Below are 19,134 nucleotides of genomic sequence, written 5' to 3' on the forward strand. Positions count from 1 at the left end.
ATTTATAACTTTATTCGTTTTTAATTAAACCATGTTTCTTTCTCTCGGCCCGGGTAAACAAACCTTTAAATTATTTCGTTTTTGAATGATCCGAAGAGCATATTTAATTATTAATTAAATAGTAAAATACAAACTTATTAAAAATTTAAAGCGAAAAAATGGCTCGCCTATTTAAATTGAAGCAGTAGTTAAGGAAAACTTTCATTACAACAGAACAGTTAAGCTGTAGGTAGTGAGTGCATTTTCTTGAATTCGAACTTAAAAAATAAACTGAATTTAGTTGAGTGTACTTGAAGAGTTTTGCTTACTTAGTATGACGTGAGTTTGAATTGTAGGTACGCTTTGCACAACTTTGTTTAAAGTTTTGACAAGAATTGCTTGTTTGAATGGGAAATGATTTAACGATGAAGTAATTTTGTACTCCATTTTAAGTTGGAAATACCGTAAAATGTTTATACACGAATGTGATGTATATAATTATGATTTTACACATTTGAAATATTAAACATAAAAATTCCGTTTTAGCAGAAGCAGGCTTGCATCTTTGATATTTTTTTATTTATTTTTATAAACAAGTAGGTGATCAGTTTCGATCCTTCTTTATTTTCACGTATTGTTGATTTTTTTATTTTTGACCTGCTGGTTTCCTTACGACGTTTGCTTTCACAGTAGGAGTAAGTGTTTAGATAGAAACATACATTGGTACACTGTCGAGTTTCGAATGCAGTCTCAGTTCTCGTCTCAGCGTCCAGAAGGCTTAAGGCACCAGGACAAAAAGTAATTATCAAAATTTTATAACATACTTGGTTTACCGAAGTTTCGTTCGTTCGTTAGTTTCGTTTGACTAAAGAATATACAGTAACATCGTTATTTGTGCCTAACGTACTGAATAGAATATTTTATTTAAATACCAGCAAGTTTAATCTATGTTTAGACTCTTGTACTCTATATACTATATATATATATATATACTCTCTTGTACTCACTATTTAGAGACTGTTTTATTTTTACTTTATAGTGCTTATAAAATACTTAATGATATATGTAAAGTTTTAATGTTTAAAGAACTTTATTTCTGATTACAAAAAAATAAATTTTATTTTACCTTAATATATAATATATATAAACGAGATACACGTAGAAATCAGCCGTGCTAATTTTAGTCTACTAGGCTCATTCTGATATGTATCTTTAATGCCCTTTTGAATTGTTTAAATACTCTAATATAAATACTACTCTTACTTAATAGACTTCTTTAAATAATTTGTACGCGGCTTCGATTAGGTAAGCGAAGTCGCTTGACAAGCATTACGTGTAGTGGTGTGTTTGGTTTTTGAGCAAGTTATTTAAATTTTTTTATAATTATGACACAGGTGCTATAAATATATAGTTGGTAAATCGTCATCATTTTGGTTTCTTGGTAGATTAGTCTGTGTTTTCAAAATGATAATATTTCATGATTCTATAATTGTTTTTTTGTGTGTTTCATGTGCCATTTTATTTTAAGCGACTTTATTACACATTTATTTTATAAACCTTTTTTCAATTTACTAAGCTTACCGGTTTAAAAGTTGTGCAGATTGCAAACATTTCGAATGTTTTTGTGGTCTTCTCGGTCTTCTCTCAAAACGTAGTTAAATTTAAAGTTTCGAGTTTGTTGCCACGATCATGATGTTATTTCAGCAGAATGGTATCCGTGTTAGTTAATAACGAACTCAACTTAGATCAGGAGGTATGTTTTAAGAACAGCAATCTACGTCGGAGATTTTAGCCTTAGTTATTATTTTAGTCTTTTCACAAACGAGTGCTTTTTAAGAAACTTCTTGCCGGCCACCTCTACTTTATGGAATCTGACAATCCAGATATTTGGGATCCATTAGGACTTAGATACCTTTTCGAGAAGAACGAACCTTAAAGCTGGAAACGCACCTATACAAACCTTAACGATTAACACTGTTAGTATCTAACCTCCTCGCTTCATGTGATATTTAAAAAATGAGGAGCATGTTCATTAACAATAAATTTAACAACTAAAGCACCCATCTCAACGTATACTCAGTTGGACTAAACCAATTACAAAATTATTATCAATGGGCAAGCATTTAAGGACCCAACAATTATTGAGTATTTTCTATTATTAATAGGTAAAGTCTCTGCCTTCCTTTCCTGAGAGGCAAACAGAACAACATTTTCAAATATTTGATTTTCGAATAATACTATACGGGATTCGCAACATTGTTAGGTTATTTGTGTAAAATACGGAAGTTACATAAACACTACGATAAATTCGTTCGAATCGAGTCGACAATCAGGACGTTGCAATATCAACATCAACAATGTTTGCACATGTTTGTTCAACATTTCAAACAGCCCGTATACTTATAGGGAAAAAGAAAGATTATATTTTCAAGATTTCTTTATTCTCTGGAATAAATCTTTGTTTCTTACAAAGCCTGAGGTAGTGGTACGGATTATACCATTTTCATTATAATAATCTAGCAGCTACAATCCTTGAATCTTGGCTACAGATTGCATCCGTTCCTTTAATAATTTAATAATAATTATATTGTTGAGAGCTAGGGGATCGGATAGAAAAAGTGGCTGATTTCTGCGAGGGTTTATTTTTTCATAAATCATTGAGGAATTTATAAACAATAATTATTCACAGAAATGCACTAATTATACACACAAACTGACAGTAATTAGTTTAATTACATACACTTCACACTTAATCACTTGTCTACGCTTTATTGGCACTTTATCTCTTTGGTGTTTATCTCTTGAAATCGCATTCGAAACTGCATTACTTGGTCGTGTTTCGGCTCGCTAATATATCCCTGGGAATAATCTTAAGATGTTTGACATTCTTTCTAGGCAGTATTGCTACTGCGATTGTACATTTCTAGACCGATGTACTATCTATATCTTTCCCTCCGTCCTTGTCGTACGGCGTTCTACAGTGTTCAGCCTGGTTTCGAAAAGCATCCGATTTTCCCTCTCTCTCTCGTATCATTCCATCCTTGTCTCACACATATAATACTCTCTTGAAACGACCAGAAATCACATTTCAGCCTGCTGTCGTAGATATTTAGGTTTTCTGCAGGTTTCTTCACGATGTTTGCCTTCACCATCAAGTGCTTTACAGCCGTGATTCAAACGCATTACCTTAGGGTAGAGATTCCTTAGCCCACAAAGTTTCTGGTGGAATTTTGTAAGTTACACGAAATTAGATGAAAAATCCTTTTAAATGTTTCTATTTCAATAACAGCCTTAAAAATATAAGTCGTAAAAATTTACAGCCATTATAATAAATGTAGCCTAGTACAACTTTGAAATGTGTCAACTTTGACGTCGTGATGAAACATCACTAGGAAGCTGGTCTTTTTCTAGAAAATGGGTAACGGATGTAAGGTGAACAAAGGTATTATCGTATTGATTACACTTGAAGATAATCAATCAATCAATAAATCAAAATATCTTTATAGGTAAACAAGTACACTTATGGACTATACATTTATAAAATTTACATTTACTACCAGTTCGCAAGTCAAGGGCGTAGAGCTAGCAAGAAGAACTGGCAGAAACTTTCCGCCAATCTTTTCAATCGCCAAGTTCTTAATACAAATTGTTTATTTTTAATACAACCCCAAGGATTAGGATCATTTAAGTATTCGTCACATTTAAAAAAAAACCTTATTCATTAATTTACTTTTAACGAGGGCTTTGAATTTATTTAGTGATAGTTCTGTAATTTCGCTTGGGAGTTTGTTGTAAAAACGAATACAATTTCCAGATTACTAGTATTAATAGAATGAAGAGCTTTAAAAATCTCTGCCACAGATACCATTTATTATTTATGTATATTGTTCTAAATTTAAATCTTGCTATATTTTCATTATTTGTGCTCATAGATGTATATATAATATTGTTATATATAAGGTTGACCACAATGAATGTTGTAATATATGTAATGTAGTATTTGTTTTTGGGTCAAATAAAGAAACTTTTTATTTTTTTATTTTATTTTATCCACACACAACGGCACTGCCTCGATTGACTATCTGAAGTAAAAATGAATCATTTACCTAAATGTATAATTATTCAAGTCAGGTATTCACTTGTTTCTACTTTTGAATAACACATTATTCATTCGGAAGTAATGAAATTCTAACGCCTCTTGAACGTTAACTGAATTTGAAAGTTATGAATTTGTTAACATATTTGACGAACGACAAGGTATTCATACTTTATTGATGAGCTAATAAACTTATCATGGGTGTTCTATATAAAAAACTACTACTATGTGTATATATATTTTTAATTTGGTCCAGAAATTAAACTTCACAGGAAATTGTTTTTAAGCATATCTGAAGACTTTTTACTCAACAATAGCATAAAAACAATAAAGATTTTTAGGAAAATAACTTAAACGATCAGCCACAATACTTAACTAAACTCATTAATTAATTTTTCAATTAGCTATAATTTGATGAACCGAAGGCGGTACAGTTTATTTTTTATTTCTATAAAGTGTTGTATTTTCTATGCTATTGCCTGTGTTTAATATATTACTTTGCCTGACATATGTTTAAGATATGCCGGTTCTTTCAGGATGTTTACTTCAAGAACTTATATCGAGCCATAGGTCGAACTGGTATTTGAACACACGACCTTAGGGCTTAGAGTTTGTCGCTTTAGCCACTAGTACAACATTGTTATTTCCTCACATTTCTGTTAAATATAAAGACTGAAATAAAATGTGTAAGATTTTAAATAATAGACACGGAAACGTATTTCATTTGTCCGCCATTTTACATTATCACAATGGCTAATTTTGATTTAAATTATAGATAATACTATATCTTTGTATGGAATACGCAGCACCGTTGCAACTTGCAACTTATGGCCTAACATGACATTCAGTATTGCGTAAACGGTTTTCGAGCAAAACAATCCAACAATTAAACATTAGTTAGGCCTTAGTTGAACAAAGTTTTTGAGTCAAGTCGAATTAAATAAAGCGATAGATTGAGGATTATGTGCACGTTACATGTGAGGAATTTAATCCCTCGGCCGCGTCTGTCTGTATAAACGCGATAAACTTAAAACGCATTTTTGTACGGTTTTCACCAATAGATGGTGTGATTTGTGTGGATGTTTAATTAATTTTGGTTTTATGTAAATTTACTGAAAAAACTATTACTATTGAAGTGTTCACCTTTAATTTTTTAAATGTAATGTTTTTAATTATTAATTATAAGTAATATTTTGAATCGAAGATTGTTTATTTTTTAAATAATAATAACTTATATTCTAATAATAAAACAACAGGTATGGCACTCGCGGAATGGCGCGGTAAAGCTTTTGCATAGCATTTTTATGCAATTATAATTATTTTTTATTTTTTTGACATTAATTCAATCTATGACTGTAACAGACTCAGACTATTACGTCTATATAATTTATCTCACTCTAACAAGTACTGGCTGCATCGGCCACGCTTACGCTACGTCACCGATCTCGTCAGAATGATGTGAGGCGCAGTATGCATTCTTTCCCGCTTTAAACGCATCTATATTACGTCATCGTGCGTTAGGTTTCTTTTCGTTACGGCAATATTTGGTTACGTCGCCACGCTAAAAGCCCGGATAAAATCTATGCAACAGCTTGATAATAATAAAAACTTTATGACTAGACTACTATGTAATTATATATATAAACAGTCTATGTTTTTTTATCAATAATTAAACAAACTACCAAAAAGGAACAACATGTTCAATAAACATGTATTACATGTAACATTTTCTATTGTATACTTCGAGCGGTACACATCCAACTATAATGTACCAGTATTTAACTTGTCGTGTATTGATATTAGCGTTTAACTCAACACGCGAGGATATTAATTAAAATATTCCGTACCATAATTACGCGAATACGCCGATTAATATTCAGGAGGCATTAAGGGATAGAAATAGATCGTGTCAGTTATATCATTGTTAATATTAGCAATTAATGCTTGCTGTAAGCCGTTTGACGTACTTAATGCGTGATTGAGATTAACATGCAATTTATAGGCGTTAAATAAATGTTTAGTACATTAATGTCATGGTTCAAATATTGTAATAGATGTTCATTATATTGAATTGTATATCACTTGCTGGAAAGCTAAAAAAGTACGATGTTATAATGTAATTAAGTTAGTTTTAATTCACGTTAAAAAGGATTCTTTATTTTCCACATTAAGGCTGCAGTAGATTTTTGTCAGTACTTCACTCTTACAGTGAAGAAAATACCAGAACATCGGCATGTGATGTGGAAACGGTGAAGTATTGTCGCGTTACCGCATTTCTTTAAACCATATTAGTTCTTCCTGTGCCTACATCCCAGTAGGGTCATCGTAAAACTTAATATTGTGTCTAAACTGACTGATTAAGGCTATTTTTCATTCAACTCGTTAAACAGTTATTTACTTTTTATGAAACTTCTATAGGCGCATGAGGGTAAAATTCTTTTACGGATGAGTCGTCACGAAGAAGTGCAGCGTTTTTGTCGAAGAAATGGGAGAGAGCGATTAAGAACGATTGAGAGAGAGTACGAAGGGGAGTACGAGTGGGATAATAAAAATATAAAATATATATGCTATTGCTTAATGAATCCGTTTAGTAGTTACATATTAGCACTTTAGATGGCAATTCTGTCGCATAAAGACTAGAGCAGTAAACAGATGTTTTTTTTATTTATAATTAAACAGTGTGAATATAGATATACAAACACATGAAGTGATTATATACTGACTGGTACATGATCGTCTATTGGAGCTTGTACCTTATTAATAATTAATTTACAAAGAAGTCTCACTTCTGACATATGTACTTTGTACGCTCGCATTTTTTAATATTTTATCAGTAACTAATTTACGATGAAAGATTTGGTGTTATCCATATATAGATTAATACGCTTCAAAACGTTACGGTTAAATTAATTCATTAATAACATTAAATTCGTTGAATAATACAATTTATTGCATGAATTTGTAAATCCAATAGCAAAATCATTCAGTATTCTTTTGGGAGCTGTTAATTGTTACAGTCATTATAATAATTTATGCTCTCCAATTAGTTTTAATCCAATATCAATAATGCCCTTTTAGTTAAATACTGTTATATATGATATGATTTGAGTTTGGTGCTCCTTGACTAAGTGGTTAACATACAATTATAATTAAAACTAGAAGTGTTTTTACAGTACTGTTTGCTAGCATAGTAATAACTGCAATAATGATCCGCAGGTTTTGGGTTCAAATTTAGGTTAAAAAAGTACCTACTATAGTGTTTGGGAAAGGTTTTACCACCGCCATCAATAAATGAGATTCTACTTTGTACAGTCATGGGAATTTAAACCCCCTTTTATTTCCACTTTGCACACAATGCGATTTTCTGGTATTTTCATTAATTTAAGTTTTTCATAAACTAAATAAAAAGAACGTATACAAGTATTTGTCAGAAAATATATGATTTCGTTAAAGGCAAGTTTGCGTTGTCTACTTCAATCAAAGTTACAAGTCCAGAGTGCTACTTTAACTTGCAAATTAGTTTAAACGTAAATAACTCTAAGTTTTTTAACTTGATCCTTTAAAACGTCAAGTTTGTCGTTAGGAAATAACGAAATAAGTCGGAAAGCTTTGTAAAACTTTAAGATTAGTGTTGAAAGCTCGCTTTGTTATTATCTTGGGATGTTGTATCAGCGGATCACAGACCGTGGTTATGAATACAAATTTTAAGATTTCCATGCGTGGTTATTTCTAGAGTAATCTTGTTGTTATATAAACTGAATGATACTATATGAAAAATGTTTAAAATTCTGCGACTGAAATATACCTTATTTTGCAGGTGTCAACTAAAAATCTGACAAAAAACAAAAATACTTATTTAAAAATCATCCTTTTGTGTTATTTGAAAATTGTGCTAGTTTTAGATACAAAACAAAATATAATTAAAGCGGTATTAAAAAAATAATGCTGGTTAGACACACACACACATAAAAAAAAATGAACATCTTTTTAGTACGCTTCGGCAGTTTTTAGAGTACTACTATGCGATTAACGACTTTTCAACATGCTACGGATATGTCGAATGTAATGCTTAAGAGTTGAACAATTTTATGTTAATTATAGCGTTATTTCCGATAAATTGACTATTTAAACAAGCAAATATATTCGCGTTTTATACATCTTTAGTATGCTATTGCTATACAATTGTTGTATAGAACAAATTGCTAACTGTTTATTTAAAGATAGATATAAACAAATTGATAACTATTTATCGTATTTGTTCGATTAATAGTTATCGATACCGAATCGATGTTTAAATGTCGGCAACACGCTTGTCTTTCCGACGTGTGACCGGTCCGGTTTATTTAATTATATAAAATTAATTATATAAAAAAACATTGATTGTATAAAATCACACCTAAGTACTTTTTCTTTCAAAAAGCGAATCCAGTTAATCTAGAAAAGGAATTAATGGAGGCCACATTTACGAGAGAATCATTAGTGAAGCTCATTAACTGTAACGAGACCAAATCAGCACATTTAAATTGCGGTCGTCGATATTGTCCTAAGCTATGGTTCCCATGGGGTCCCCTTGGGCTAGCGTGTTCTTTGCAAATCAATAATTACATTAATTGAGTAATTAAACCTTTGGGTAATAAATAAAATTACCCTAAGTTCTCACGGTGGCTAATTGAAAGCCTACTTATATCCAATACGCATGTACATATTTTTAAAATTGGTGAGTAAAGAGGCCAGGCCGGGGTCCGTGTTTTCTTGAACTAAATTTAGAAAGTATTAAAAAAAGTTTGTGCGTTCAAAGTACATATGTCAAAAATGAAACTTCTTTGTAAATTAATTATTACTGAGGTAAAAGCCCCAATAGATGATCATGTACCAGTATATGATCATATGTATTTGTATATCTATATTCACACCTGTATACGTGCTTATATAAATAAATAAATCTGCGTTTACTGCACACGACGTTATGAACAGAATTGCCATCAATATGAAACTACTAAACGAATACAGTAACCAATAGCGTGTATTTTTTCTTGATCTCCCTTACTCTGTTTCTCAATCTTTCTCTCTTTAGCTCTCTACCACCTCACGCACCATGGTACTGTGCGTGATGCTCCATCTCACGCTCTCTCTCTCGCTCCATGGCTATTTGCTACATTCGCCCTTTCTCACTCTCCCTCAATCGGTCTCTATCGCTCTCTCGCTTTTCTTCGATAAAAACGCTGCACATCTTCATGACGCTAATATTATTATTATGTTTCATCCGTAAAAATATAACCCTCATGCGCCTAAAGAATTTTACTTAGATCAACAAAAACTGATGACTGTACAATGAATATTTGAGAGTGGAGGAAGCGAGTGACGTATGCTGTCCTCCGCCTAATGATTTGGAGGCGGGCGTGACATAAATAAAATTTACAATTCGAGACTCCCAGATTAATAGCAGTTTGCATTATTATGAATTTATTAATAAAACAGCAAAGGTACAAATGAAACAAATAGACAAACTATACATTATTTTTATCTTGCATACATATGCATGATCCATTTAAATGAAATTCTAACGGATATACTGTTAGTTACATAACTGTGTTTGTTGGTATTTACAGTGTTTATCCATTGATGAATGAAAAAATGAAAATATCTTTATTCATATAGGTAAACAAGTACACTTATGAACGTAAAAAAATTATTTAATTGTAAATTTACATTTACTACCAGTTCGCAAATCATGGGCGTAGAACTCGCAAGAAACTTTCCGCCACTCTTTTCAATCGCCAAGTTTTAAATGAATAAATATAAAAAAATAGAATGTGACTCACATGTGAGTTATTATTACCTCCAAGTCTGGGTGTTTATTAACGACTTAGGTTATTATTTTTTTTTTCCACTTCTTTGCATATAGAAATATAATACAATTTACATTCAACGAAGAGGAGGGCAAGTGGCAGCCTTATCGCTTTCGAGCGATCTCTTCCAAATAAACTATTCATTACATAACTGTATGCCATGATAAAGAAGACATATACATGTTTGCAGTCTTAAAACAGTTTTCCTAACCAAAGCTTTGTCTAAAGGCTTGTGGAAGTTATACAATTATTAGACTTAGCTTTTGCGCTTTGAGATTGCAGCGAAATCGCTAACCACTTTCAAAAGAGCAATCTCTGAATTCACTAACGCATAAAGTACGGTATAATAGGATCAAAACTAGTGGAATGTTTAGCAAGTCTGAAATAGCTGTTAAACGCTCATAACTAACGGATCCAAGTGTATTTTAGGAGAACTCAGATAGAGTTGTTAATGCTAGTCTGGTAATACTAAAATCTATAACTACTATTAAAATGGAAGCATATAAAATGAAATTTGTGTGCAAGCAAACTCCCTGTAAAAAATATTCTGTTTATTATTTATTTAGCATTGTTAAGTGCCTATCTTAAACCTAATCAGCTGTTTTGGACTTAACAAGTTTCATATTTTTGGCAACGCACTCGCGAGCCCTCTGGCATTGAGAGTGTCCATGGGCGGCGGTATCACTTAACATCAGATGAGCCTCCTGCCCGTTTGCCCCCTGTTCTATAAAAAAAAAATTCAGTTGCATTATAGTTACTTTATTAATATGTAGGCAGCCAACCAATGTATTTACTAACCAATTTGTCTTAAGGTTCTTCAAGAAAAGAGAAGTACCAATTCTTAAAAGGCCGACAACGTATTTGCAAGCTGACACTATGATTGTCACTTATAGTCCGGTGAGCTCCTCGTTTGCCCTCTCTTAAATAGAAAACAAATACTCAAAAGATGTTGTTAGTTGAGTTTTTTTAGTTAAAATAGATTATTTTAAGAAGAGAGATAGAATACCCGTAGAGCGGGTAACAAGAACTGGCAAGAAAATTCGTCCACTTTTTTCTATCACCAAGTTTTTAATACAAATTGTTTGAACTGGAGCAAATCAATGCCAAGGCTTAGGATCATTTAAGTATTCGTCACATTTATAAAAAGCTTTATTAATTAATTTACTTTAAATGTGCTGCATATTCGATATTTAAACTTCTAGTTAGTCTCATAATGCATCTTAGAACGTTTAAACAGTCAAGAATATATAAAAACTTCAGCCGCCTGACAATAGCGCCCTTAGTGAAGAATTGAAAACTTCAACAATATTAGACGTACAATGAATTTGTTATGTATTTATGAAGTCGCAAGACCGCCTCAAAGACCCAACAAAAGCATGTAGGCACAGTTCGCTACAAAGTTTATATTATAATGGCCTTTCATGAGACTTTCTTAAAATATTTTTTCTTTCTCATTGTACCCGATCTTAGGTTAGTGCAAGCAATTTCCAACTATAATAGGATCTATAAATATTTTAAGTAATTTTAAATTCTAAAGTTTATTGGCGTATGCAAAATACAAAAGACTTATTACTAAGATTTACAGATTAACAGACACTATATTAAGCTGACAATGTTTTACCGATATCGAATTATTTTTATTATATATTAATTTATAAGACAAAACACTAAAACAATACAGAAAGCCAAAACAGATAACATAGATAAACAATATAAATGAAATGAAACAGAAAACAAGTAAGTACATTAATAGACAAAGATACGTTAAAAAAAAACTAAAATAAACTGAAATTTAACATCTGAAACAACAAATAATTAAAATGCTTATATTATAGTTATATAATAATAATACTATATTACTGTTTGTCCAAATTCAACAGCGAATATTAATTACCTCGTTAAAATTCTAAAGTGTGAATTCAGAACATAGTTATAATTTCATATGAAAATCAAATAGATTCCCTTTCAGTGAAGAATCCAATTCAAATAACTATTAGCGACTGGAATAGTGAGCTTTACCCAACCTTATTCGAAAGCACTTTTGAATTGGGGCAGATCGAATTTTTCACAAGAACAAGCGTCGATTGGCAAACCGAATTGTTATTCTGAACACGTTTTTACGTCTCCCAGATAACCGCACTTCATTTTTGGAACGGCTATATAAATAGCACCCGAAGGGCGTATAAATTTTAAAACCATCAGTGAATTAGTATATCCGGAATATATTCGAAGTCTTAAGTTAGAATTTAGCGATACCATTAATGTTCATAACAAGTACGCCATTTTATTTTATAATAGTCCACTTCCAATTAACGTTGCGAGTATGGCTAGTGAATCAACATTAAAATGCGGAGTTGCGCTAACGAGAGAGATTTTTTATTCTAACTTCCTGTATAAATGTATCTTTTTATCTGTTAAAATTAAAAATGTTCATTTTATGTTTTACCATTGATTCGCCTTGCATTTGCACTGATATGCATTCTCTATAAAGATTCACTCTTGAACAGTTCTTTCTATTGAAGATATTACTTATGTTTATCTTTGTACAAATTCTAAATAAACCGTTTATACATACATATCCCTGTCGGTAGATGAGTTTTTACGTTCTAAGTAGAATGATTAATGTCAGGTTTATCAAAATTGGCTACGCCCTTGTAAGTTCGTTTGTTTCCATCATCGTCAAATGCTTTACCTTCAGTTTTGTGAAATAGGTTGCTACAGACGTGGACCGTCAGGAGCAAATAAATAAAGACACAGATGCTACTGCTTTATATACGTATAAAGAGAAAGAGAAAAAAATATGTTGGAATTTTATTACATTGTACTGCTCATTGAATTTTGATCTGAAATTATTAATAAAAAATAATACATTAGTTACAAATAGATGAAAAATCGACATTATCTACGTTGTTAATATATTAATGAAAGTAGAAATAGGTCAGCTACATGTCCCATGGAAGGGTTTGCCAGTAACCATTGTTTCGTAAAATTAATATTCTAACTTCTGTATATATATTATTCATTAAAGATTACTTAACTGAAACAAAAATATTACGCTTTTTACCTTTGATTTCTATACCGTAATATTGTTGTTGGCAAATGGTTGTTGTAATTTTTCCCTTTGTTCACATGTACTTGGTGGTCTGGTTGAGTTCAAACAATGTTTATACGCAATATTGATTTTGTATAGGGAATAATGCTTTGTCCTGTGAATCATTGAATAGGGAGTTTATTTATTTATAACTAGCAGTACACCATTGTCTTAAAAAATACGATAGTAACATTTTATTGATTTATATGAAGAGAGTTAAAAGTTAGGCATATGATTTATCAATAGTAACTTTATATAGTAGGTCTTAAAATATAATGGGTGTTTTGTATAGGAAAGTAGATTTATAGTAAAAAGTAATTTTGTCGAAAAAATACTTACACGTACATTGTAATTAAAGGCTTGGAATCTAAGTTATTCTAAGTGTTTTGATTAAAATGTTCTCATTTTATAATTGATGAACTGTCAACTAAATATTGTATTTTGATAGTGAATATTAAGGTTTCAGTTCAAAGATTTATTTTCAAAGAAAATTGAAATGAATGGCTAGTATACATCGTGTTATCAAACTTTTCGATATAAGCTTTTAAGTAAGTAATATTTTTTATATACTTAAAAATCATAGCAATAAAAGTAATTGATTTGGTAAAGTAATGAAAAAAAATAAGAAAATGTATTTTTTTTTATTTTTTTTTGACATCTACTTTATATACTGTATTTAGTACCTATAGTAGGTACAGTTTATAAACCCCACATAGATTCTTCCCTCGCAATTGTGTTTCATTAATAACTTTCTTTATAGGCTTTTACGGTACACTTTAGAGGGCAAGAGATCTAGGAATACCGTTTTCTTCTACATTTTTGACATAATATCTCTTTGACTTTGCATCGAAGACATACTGGCATCTTGTCGATGTTTTCACAATACGATCAAGTGTTGCACGGAGATAATGCGTTAGTCTTGGTGTAAGCTATGTTATATTTAAATTAATTTGTTTCGTCTTCAAAGAGTAGTTACTAGATACTATTAGTCTTATATAGCGGGCCAACGCTTTTAAAAATCTTATCTAACCACCTTTACTCACATATACTAAATTAGTTTTATATAACGTATAAAACTAATTAATAAAATAATAATAATATAATAATAATATTCCGATAATCCTTTTAAATTAAATAATCCATCAAGCATTATCGGAATATTCACAACGTCTACATTCATTTCAGTTGATTGCTTTTTCGGACACCGCTCCCATGAGCTGGGTATCGGGGTAAACACGGATTCCTATTCGTAGCCACTAACAGCATTTGAGCCGGATTTCCCTCATATTATAGCCACAAACCTAACAAACTGCTTAGAACACCCACTGAAATATAAACTCTATTGAAAGTACATAAAACACAATTTGCCGTGGTCGAAACCGATCGAATGGATTTTAGGGCTTAGGAATAGTGAAGGAATGGCGAAGTTTCTAGAAAATGTTAGACTTGGAAGTTGTATTTCTTATTATCTGATTGTGGATAGTTTGAGTCGGTTTGTAGGTATTACGATGTCGTATTTATTGGTTGTTGGGAAATATAATTTGATTCGTATAATAAAATAGGCCCAGTATTTTTATGTAAGGTAGTTTAAACAGTATTTAACGACAAGCTCTATAAGAAACAATCCTAATCTTAAATTACATCATTTACTTTAGAGAAGCTAAATCAATATATTTCAAATTATTTATTCGAAGTATTATCTATATATTCTTCAAATGCCAGCGAAGTGCATAAGATATTATGTCAGCTTTCTGCTATCTATATAAAAAATGCATATTGATTGAGAAAATCGCCTTACTGGCCATTAATCCGATATTCTCTTTATATATAAGATGTCACCTAAGAATATTTATGTCAGTTTCATGTCGTCAAAAAGTCAATATGAAGGTCGTAAAACTCGTAAGTGTCCCCAAGGCACGGGGTCCATTATGAGATCTGTGGTAAGGATATTGAATTTCGTTCGACTTCAAGCACTTTAGATCCGCATATTGCTCTCAGAAAGTGCATTTGTTTTGGCAAAATTTCTAATACTTACCTTCGAATAAAATCTTAAACTTAATTTAACTATACATTGTTAATAAAGTTTTTAAGTCAAAGCTTAAAAAAACTTCAAAGTTTATTTGTATTGTACTTCTAGCCTACCCTATGTAATTTAATACATTTTTTTTTAAAGTACTTTGGTGCGATGGAGGAAAATGATGCCAGTGAATTTTTATGATGCGCGCGCACACTAACACCTAAATTCGACATGGTAAAGTAAGGTCCGGGTGGCATTGAAATCGATAACTATGTTCAAGTTGTATATTCTAGTATTTTTACATTAAACAGTATTAATAATTAAATATTACTTTGGTGTTTTTAAATCAATTTCATATACGACGGTGACAGCATTTACTGATAATTTATTTATTTAAATGAAATCTTTTTGATTAATTTTAATACTTATCGTGAATCACTACTGCATTTAAGTTATTTTTTTTTCCATACACCAAAGAAGTATAACTTCTAACGCGTGTACATAAGTACACACACTCTTTTTTTCCTTCACTCACAGTGGTTGCCTGGAAGAGATCGCTCGATCGCTCCTTTTCATTTAACTACGTTCAATTTAAATATTGTAATGTAACGAAGTGTTAATAAATAAATCAATAAATACATTTGATTAAATAAATGTTATTATATAATGTACTGTGAACGCAAATCACGAAAAATAAAAATTTAATTGGGCCTGAAAATACTCGTAAAAATATCACTTCAGATAGACCATACCTCACCCAGTCATTTTTAATAATACACGAAATAACAAGAAGTATAAAAGAAACAAATGAGGTTTTTCACCTTATTGTCCAACTCCTGGAATCGTTCCAGGCAACCCAAATGAATAAAAACTCATTAGTTAATTAACATTCGTATCGCAGTATAATAATAGTAATTCAGTGGCCCTACAACCTGTGATTTGTGATTTTAGTCATTACATTTAGTTAATATTTTATTAACAATTAAGTTTGCCTCCCGCTTGAAACATGTCGTCATGTCATTTTGTAACTAAGATGTTACACGTTTCTGTCATGTTCATGAGCAAGTTTATTACATAGATAGAAAAAATAATTCGTGACTCGAATTAGACATAATAATATGTCTATCTAATTAACACAATACCATTAAACAAACTATAGACTTATAACGATATTGTTAAGTAATAAGAGAACAAATAATTAAAATAAAAAATTAAAAAGCCTAGTATATAATCGTCAATATGAAAATTTTATCGCACGATAAAACGTAGCTAGATAAATGTAGTATTCTTCCAGAGTGCATCAGTTGCACTCTTGAAATGCCTTTTGGGAAGCCATTCATTTTATATGCGATGCTTACTTGAATATTTTATCACATTGCGCAATAAATTTCGAATTGTATGTGTGCATGTAAACTGTTCTCGGATCTTTTTGTATTTATAAGTAAATTTAGTAAGAAATACAACATAAGAGTGATGTATTTCAACAGTATTTATTCTTAGAAATTAGTTAGCCTTTGTTTTTCCTTTTGGGCAAACTGATTTAGATATTAAAAAACACTTACACGTCGTCCACATCTAGTTATTTTTAATAAAAGACGAAATACCTATAATAATAACAAAAAATATATACCTTAGCAATCGTACAATTAATGAATTTGAGTATCTAAATCTAAACGCTAAAATGAAAGAACTGATTGAGGTATTAAAATGCACTTTATTAAATTAATAGAAAAAGTCTGACTACATGATCGCGTTTTTTATACTAAATGTATAAATGAATAACAATTCGTAATAAAATGTCAAGTATTTTTTTTAATCAATTATTTAACTATCAGAAATGCAACATAAAACCTCCAATTATACTGAACGAATATTTAACCGCATCAAACTTAAATACTAGCATTAAAATTTACATAACGATAGATTATGTAAGGATTAATCGGATATTTACTTTCAATAATTTAATATGCTTTTGTTAAACCATATCTAATGCAAACACTGACCAAAATTATCACAAATATAATGACAACTTTGCTATGTAATTTTTGACAGGCGTTTTGTAAATAATCTTTCTGTGCTGATATCTGTGATATCGGATTCGCTACATTATAATGTATTTGTGTAATGTGTGTATATACCAAGATAAATACTTAAATATTCCAACTATGTTTTATCAAAATGAATAGTGTTTATAAAGTGTGCTCAATTCCCTTGAGAGCGTGCACTCACTGATTTCGGCTAACACAGAGCAACGCCTCGTTGACTTCAACTTTGACCTACTGAGTATTCCACATGGAATACTAGTACCATTAATTTATACTGTGGTCAGTTTCTCTTAATAAATAATCCAACATGAATATTGCAGGTTGCGTCCAGTTATTAGCAGTAATAGTTTAATTAAATAATAATATTGTAATTTTGGTTTTTACATAAACCTACAAAAGCCAATGGTAATTCTCAATATTATATATATTTTTGTTTCAAGTATAAACATAGTGAAATATAAATAACTATTTTGTATCAGGAATAGAAGAATGTCAGCAGTCTTGAGTGATTAATGATGCAGACTCAAGAGTATACCATATATTGTCACGAGATTAAATGTCTTTTAACAAAGCGATGAAGAAATAATTCAAAGTTGAATTTTCTTATGTCTATAAGTGTACTAGAGAAGTATTTTTATCAATTCTTGTCAAAAATTTGTATTATTCTTATATTATTATTATTATGGGTTAGATAATATATTATAATTTTACATTAAATAAGTAATATATAGTCAGGATTTAGAAGTATATAGGAAACAATTTTATTATTATAAAACCAACGAGAACCATCCTTTTGTTTTGGAAACATAATGCTTTCAAACCACAAAGCATTGAAGGTTTCTGCGGTCACGTAGCAAATACGTACTATTGAGTTGAAACGTTAAAAAAGTGCATTAAAATTAAGCTATCAGTCGACAACAGCGATATAACTTCCATTGTAACAGAAGATGCAATAAACGAATTGAATTTCTAAAGGTAATACAATAATGCCTTGTTTCGGAACTGTATTAGTTTTTGTAGGATGTAAAAAGTGCAGTAACGAGCGGGCCTGAACTCGAACTTCACTTTGAAAGCTCGTTATGAACTGCAATACTTTTATGGAATTTACAGAACGGAAAAGAAATTTCATTTCATATTGATATTGGTAATGGACGCTAATTTTGTATACTCGAAGACGATTTCTGATCGTTGTATGTATAGAGTTCCTGAGGGTTACCTATCACAATACAAAATTATACTTTCTGGATTTTATATTGAATAAAAATAACTTATACACACGACTTATTCTGATTCGAATATTTACGCCTTACGCCATATTACGCCATATTTACGCCGTAAGAAAATACGTTACGTAAAACCTGTATATATATGGAAAGACTTTTCCGATACCCTGGCAGAAGTATCAATTGAGTTAGCCTGCTTCTTTGACTTTTCTCAAATAGAAACCTTTGGAAATTTTGAATTTCCTTAAGTTTTCTGAATACAAGGTTTTTTTTCTGTTTTTTATCTTGGTGTCCGTGCAAAATGTTCTCGGTATATCATATAATCTACGACTGGTACGTGAATTATGATTTTTAGTTTGCTATATTATAATATTACAAAATATATGTTAATTTTTTAGTAAATTAAATTATCTTTTATATAAACTTGAATTGAGCAGATTAATAAATGCCTTCCTGGCGCATAACCTGAGAAAAAAGTAAATGGAACAGCTCATCTGATAGTTTTCACTTAGGTGACTTCAAACAAATCATAAACAGTGGCGCTACTTTATGCCTTAGATATATATCTGTATCTGTTTCGCGATCATTTTCTTTCTTCATAGCCAAGCAGGAGATCAACCTTCGGTAACTCACGCCGTCGATTGGGCGATTGAGTTTTGGTTAACGGCGCACGCACAAGCCATTAGGCCAATACAGATTCAGTGATAAAACAGAAACGTTTTGTTAGCAAAATTATTTTTAAATTACAACACAGTCACCATCATAAATATCTCAATCTGTTTTTAAAGTCTAAAAAATCTTAAAAAAGAAACGGCAACAAAGCTTTCTTTACAT

At 30.9% G+C, this 19,134-nt stretch overlaps 1 protein-coding gene across 4 annotated transcripts in view; it reads left to right on the forward strand.

Moving 5' to 3' along the window:
- LOC111003557 (acetylcholine receptor subunit beta-like 2) overlaps positions 1-19,134 on the forward strand; it is a 41,871-nt gene that overhangs the window by 21,606 nt on the left and 1,131 nt on the right. The window lies entirely within an intron of this gene.

Source organism: Pieris rapae, chromosome 5 (genome assembly GCF_905147795.1).
Source record: "Pieris rapae chromosome 5, ilPieRapa1.1, whole genome shotgun sequence".
Classification (NCBI taxonomy): Eukaryota; Metazoa; Arthropoda; class Insecta; order Lepidoptera; family Pieridae; genus Pieris; species Pieris rapae.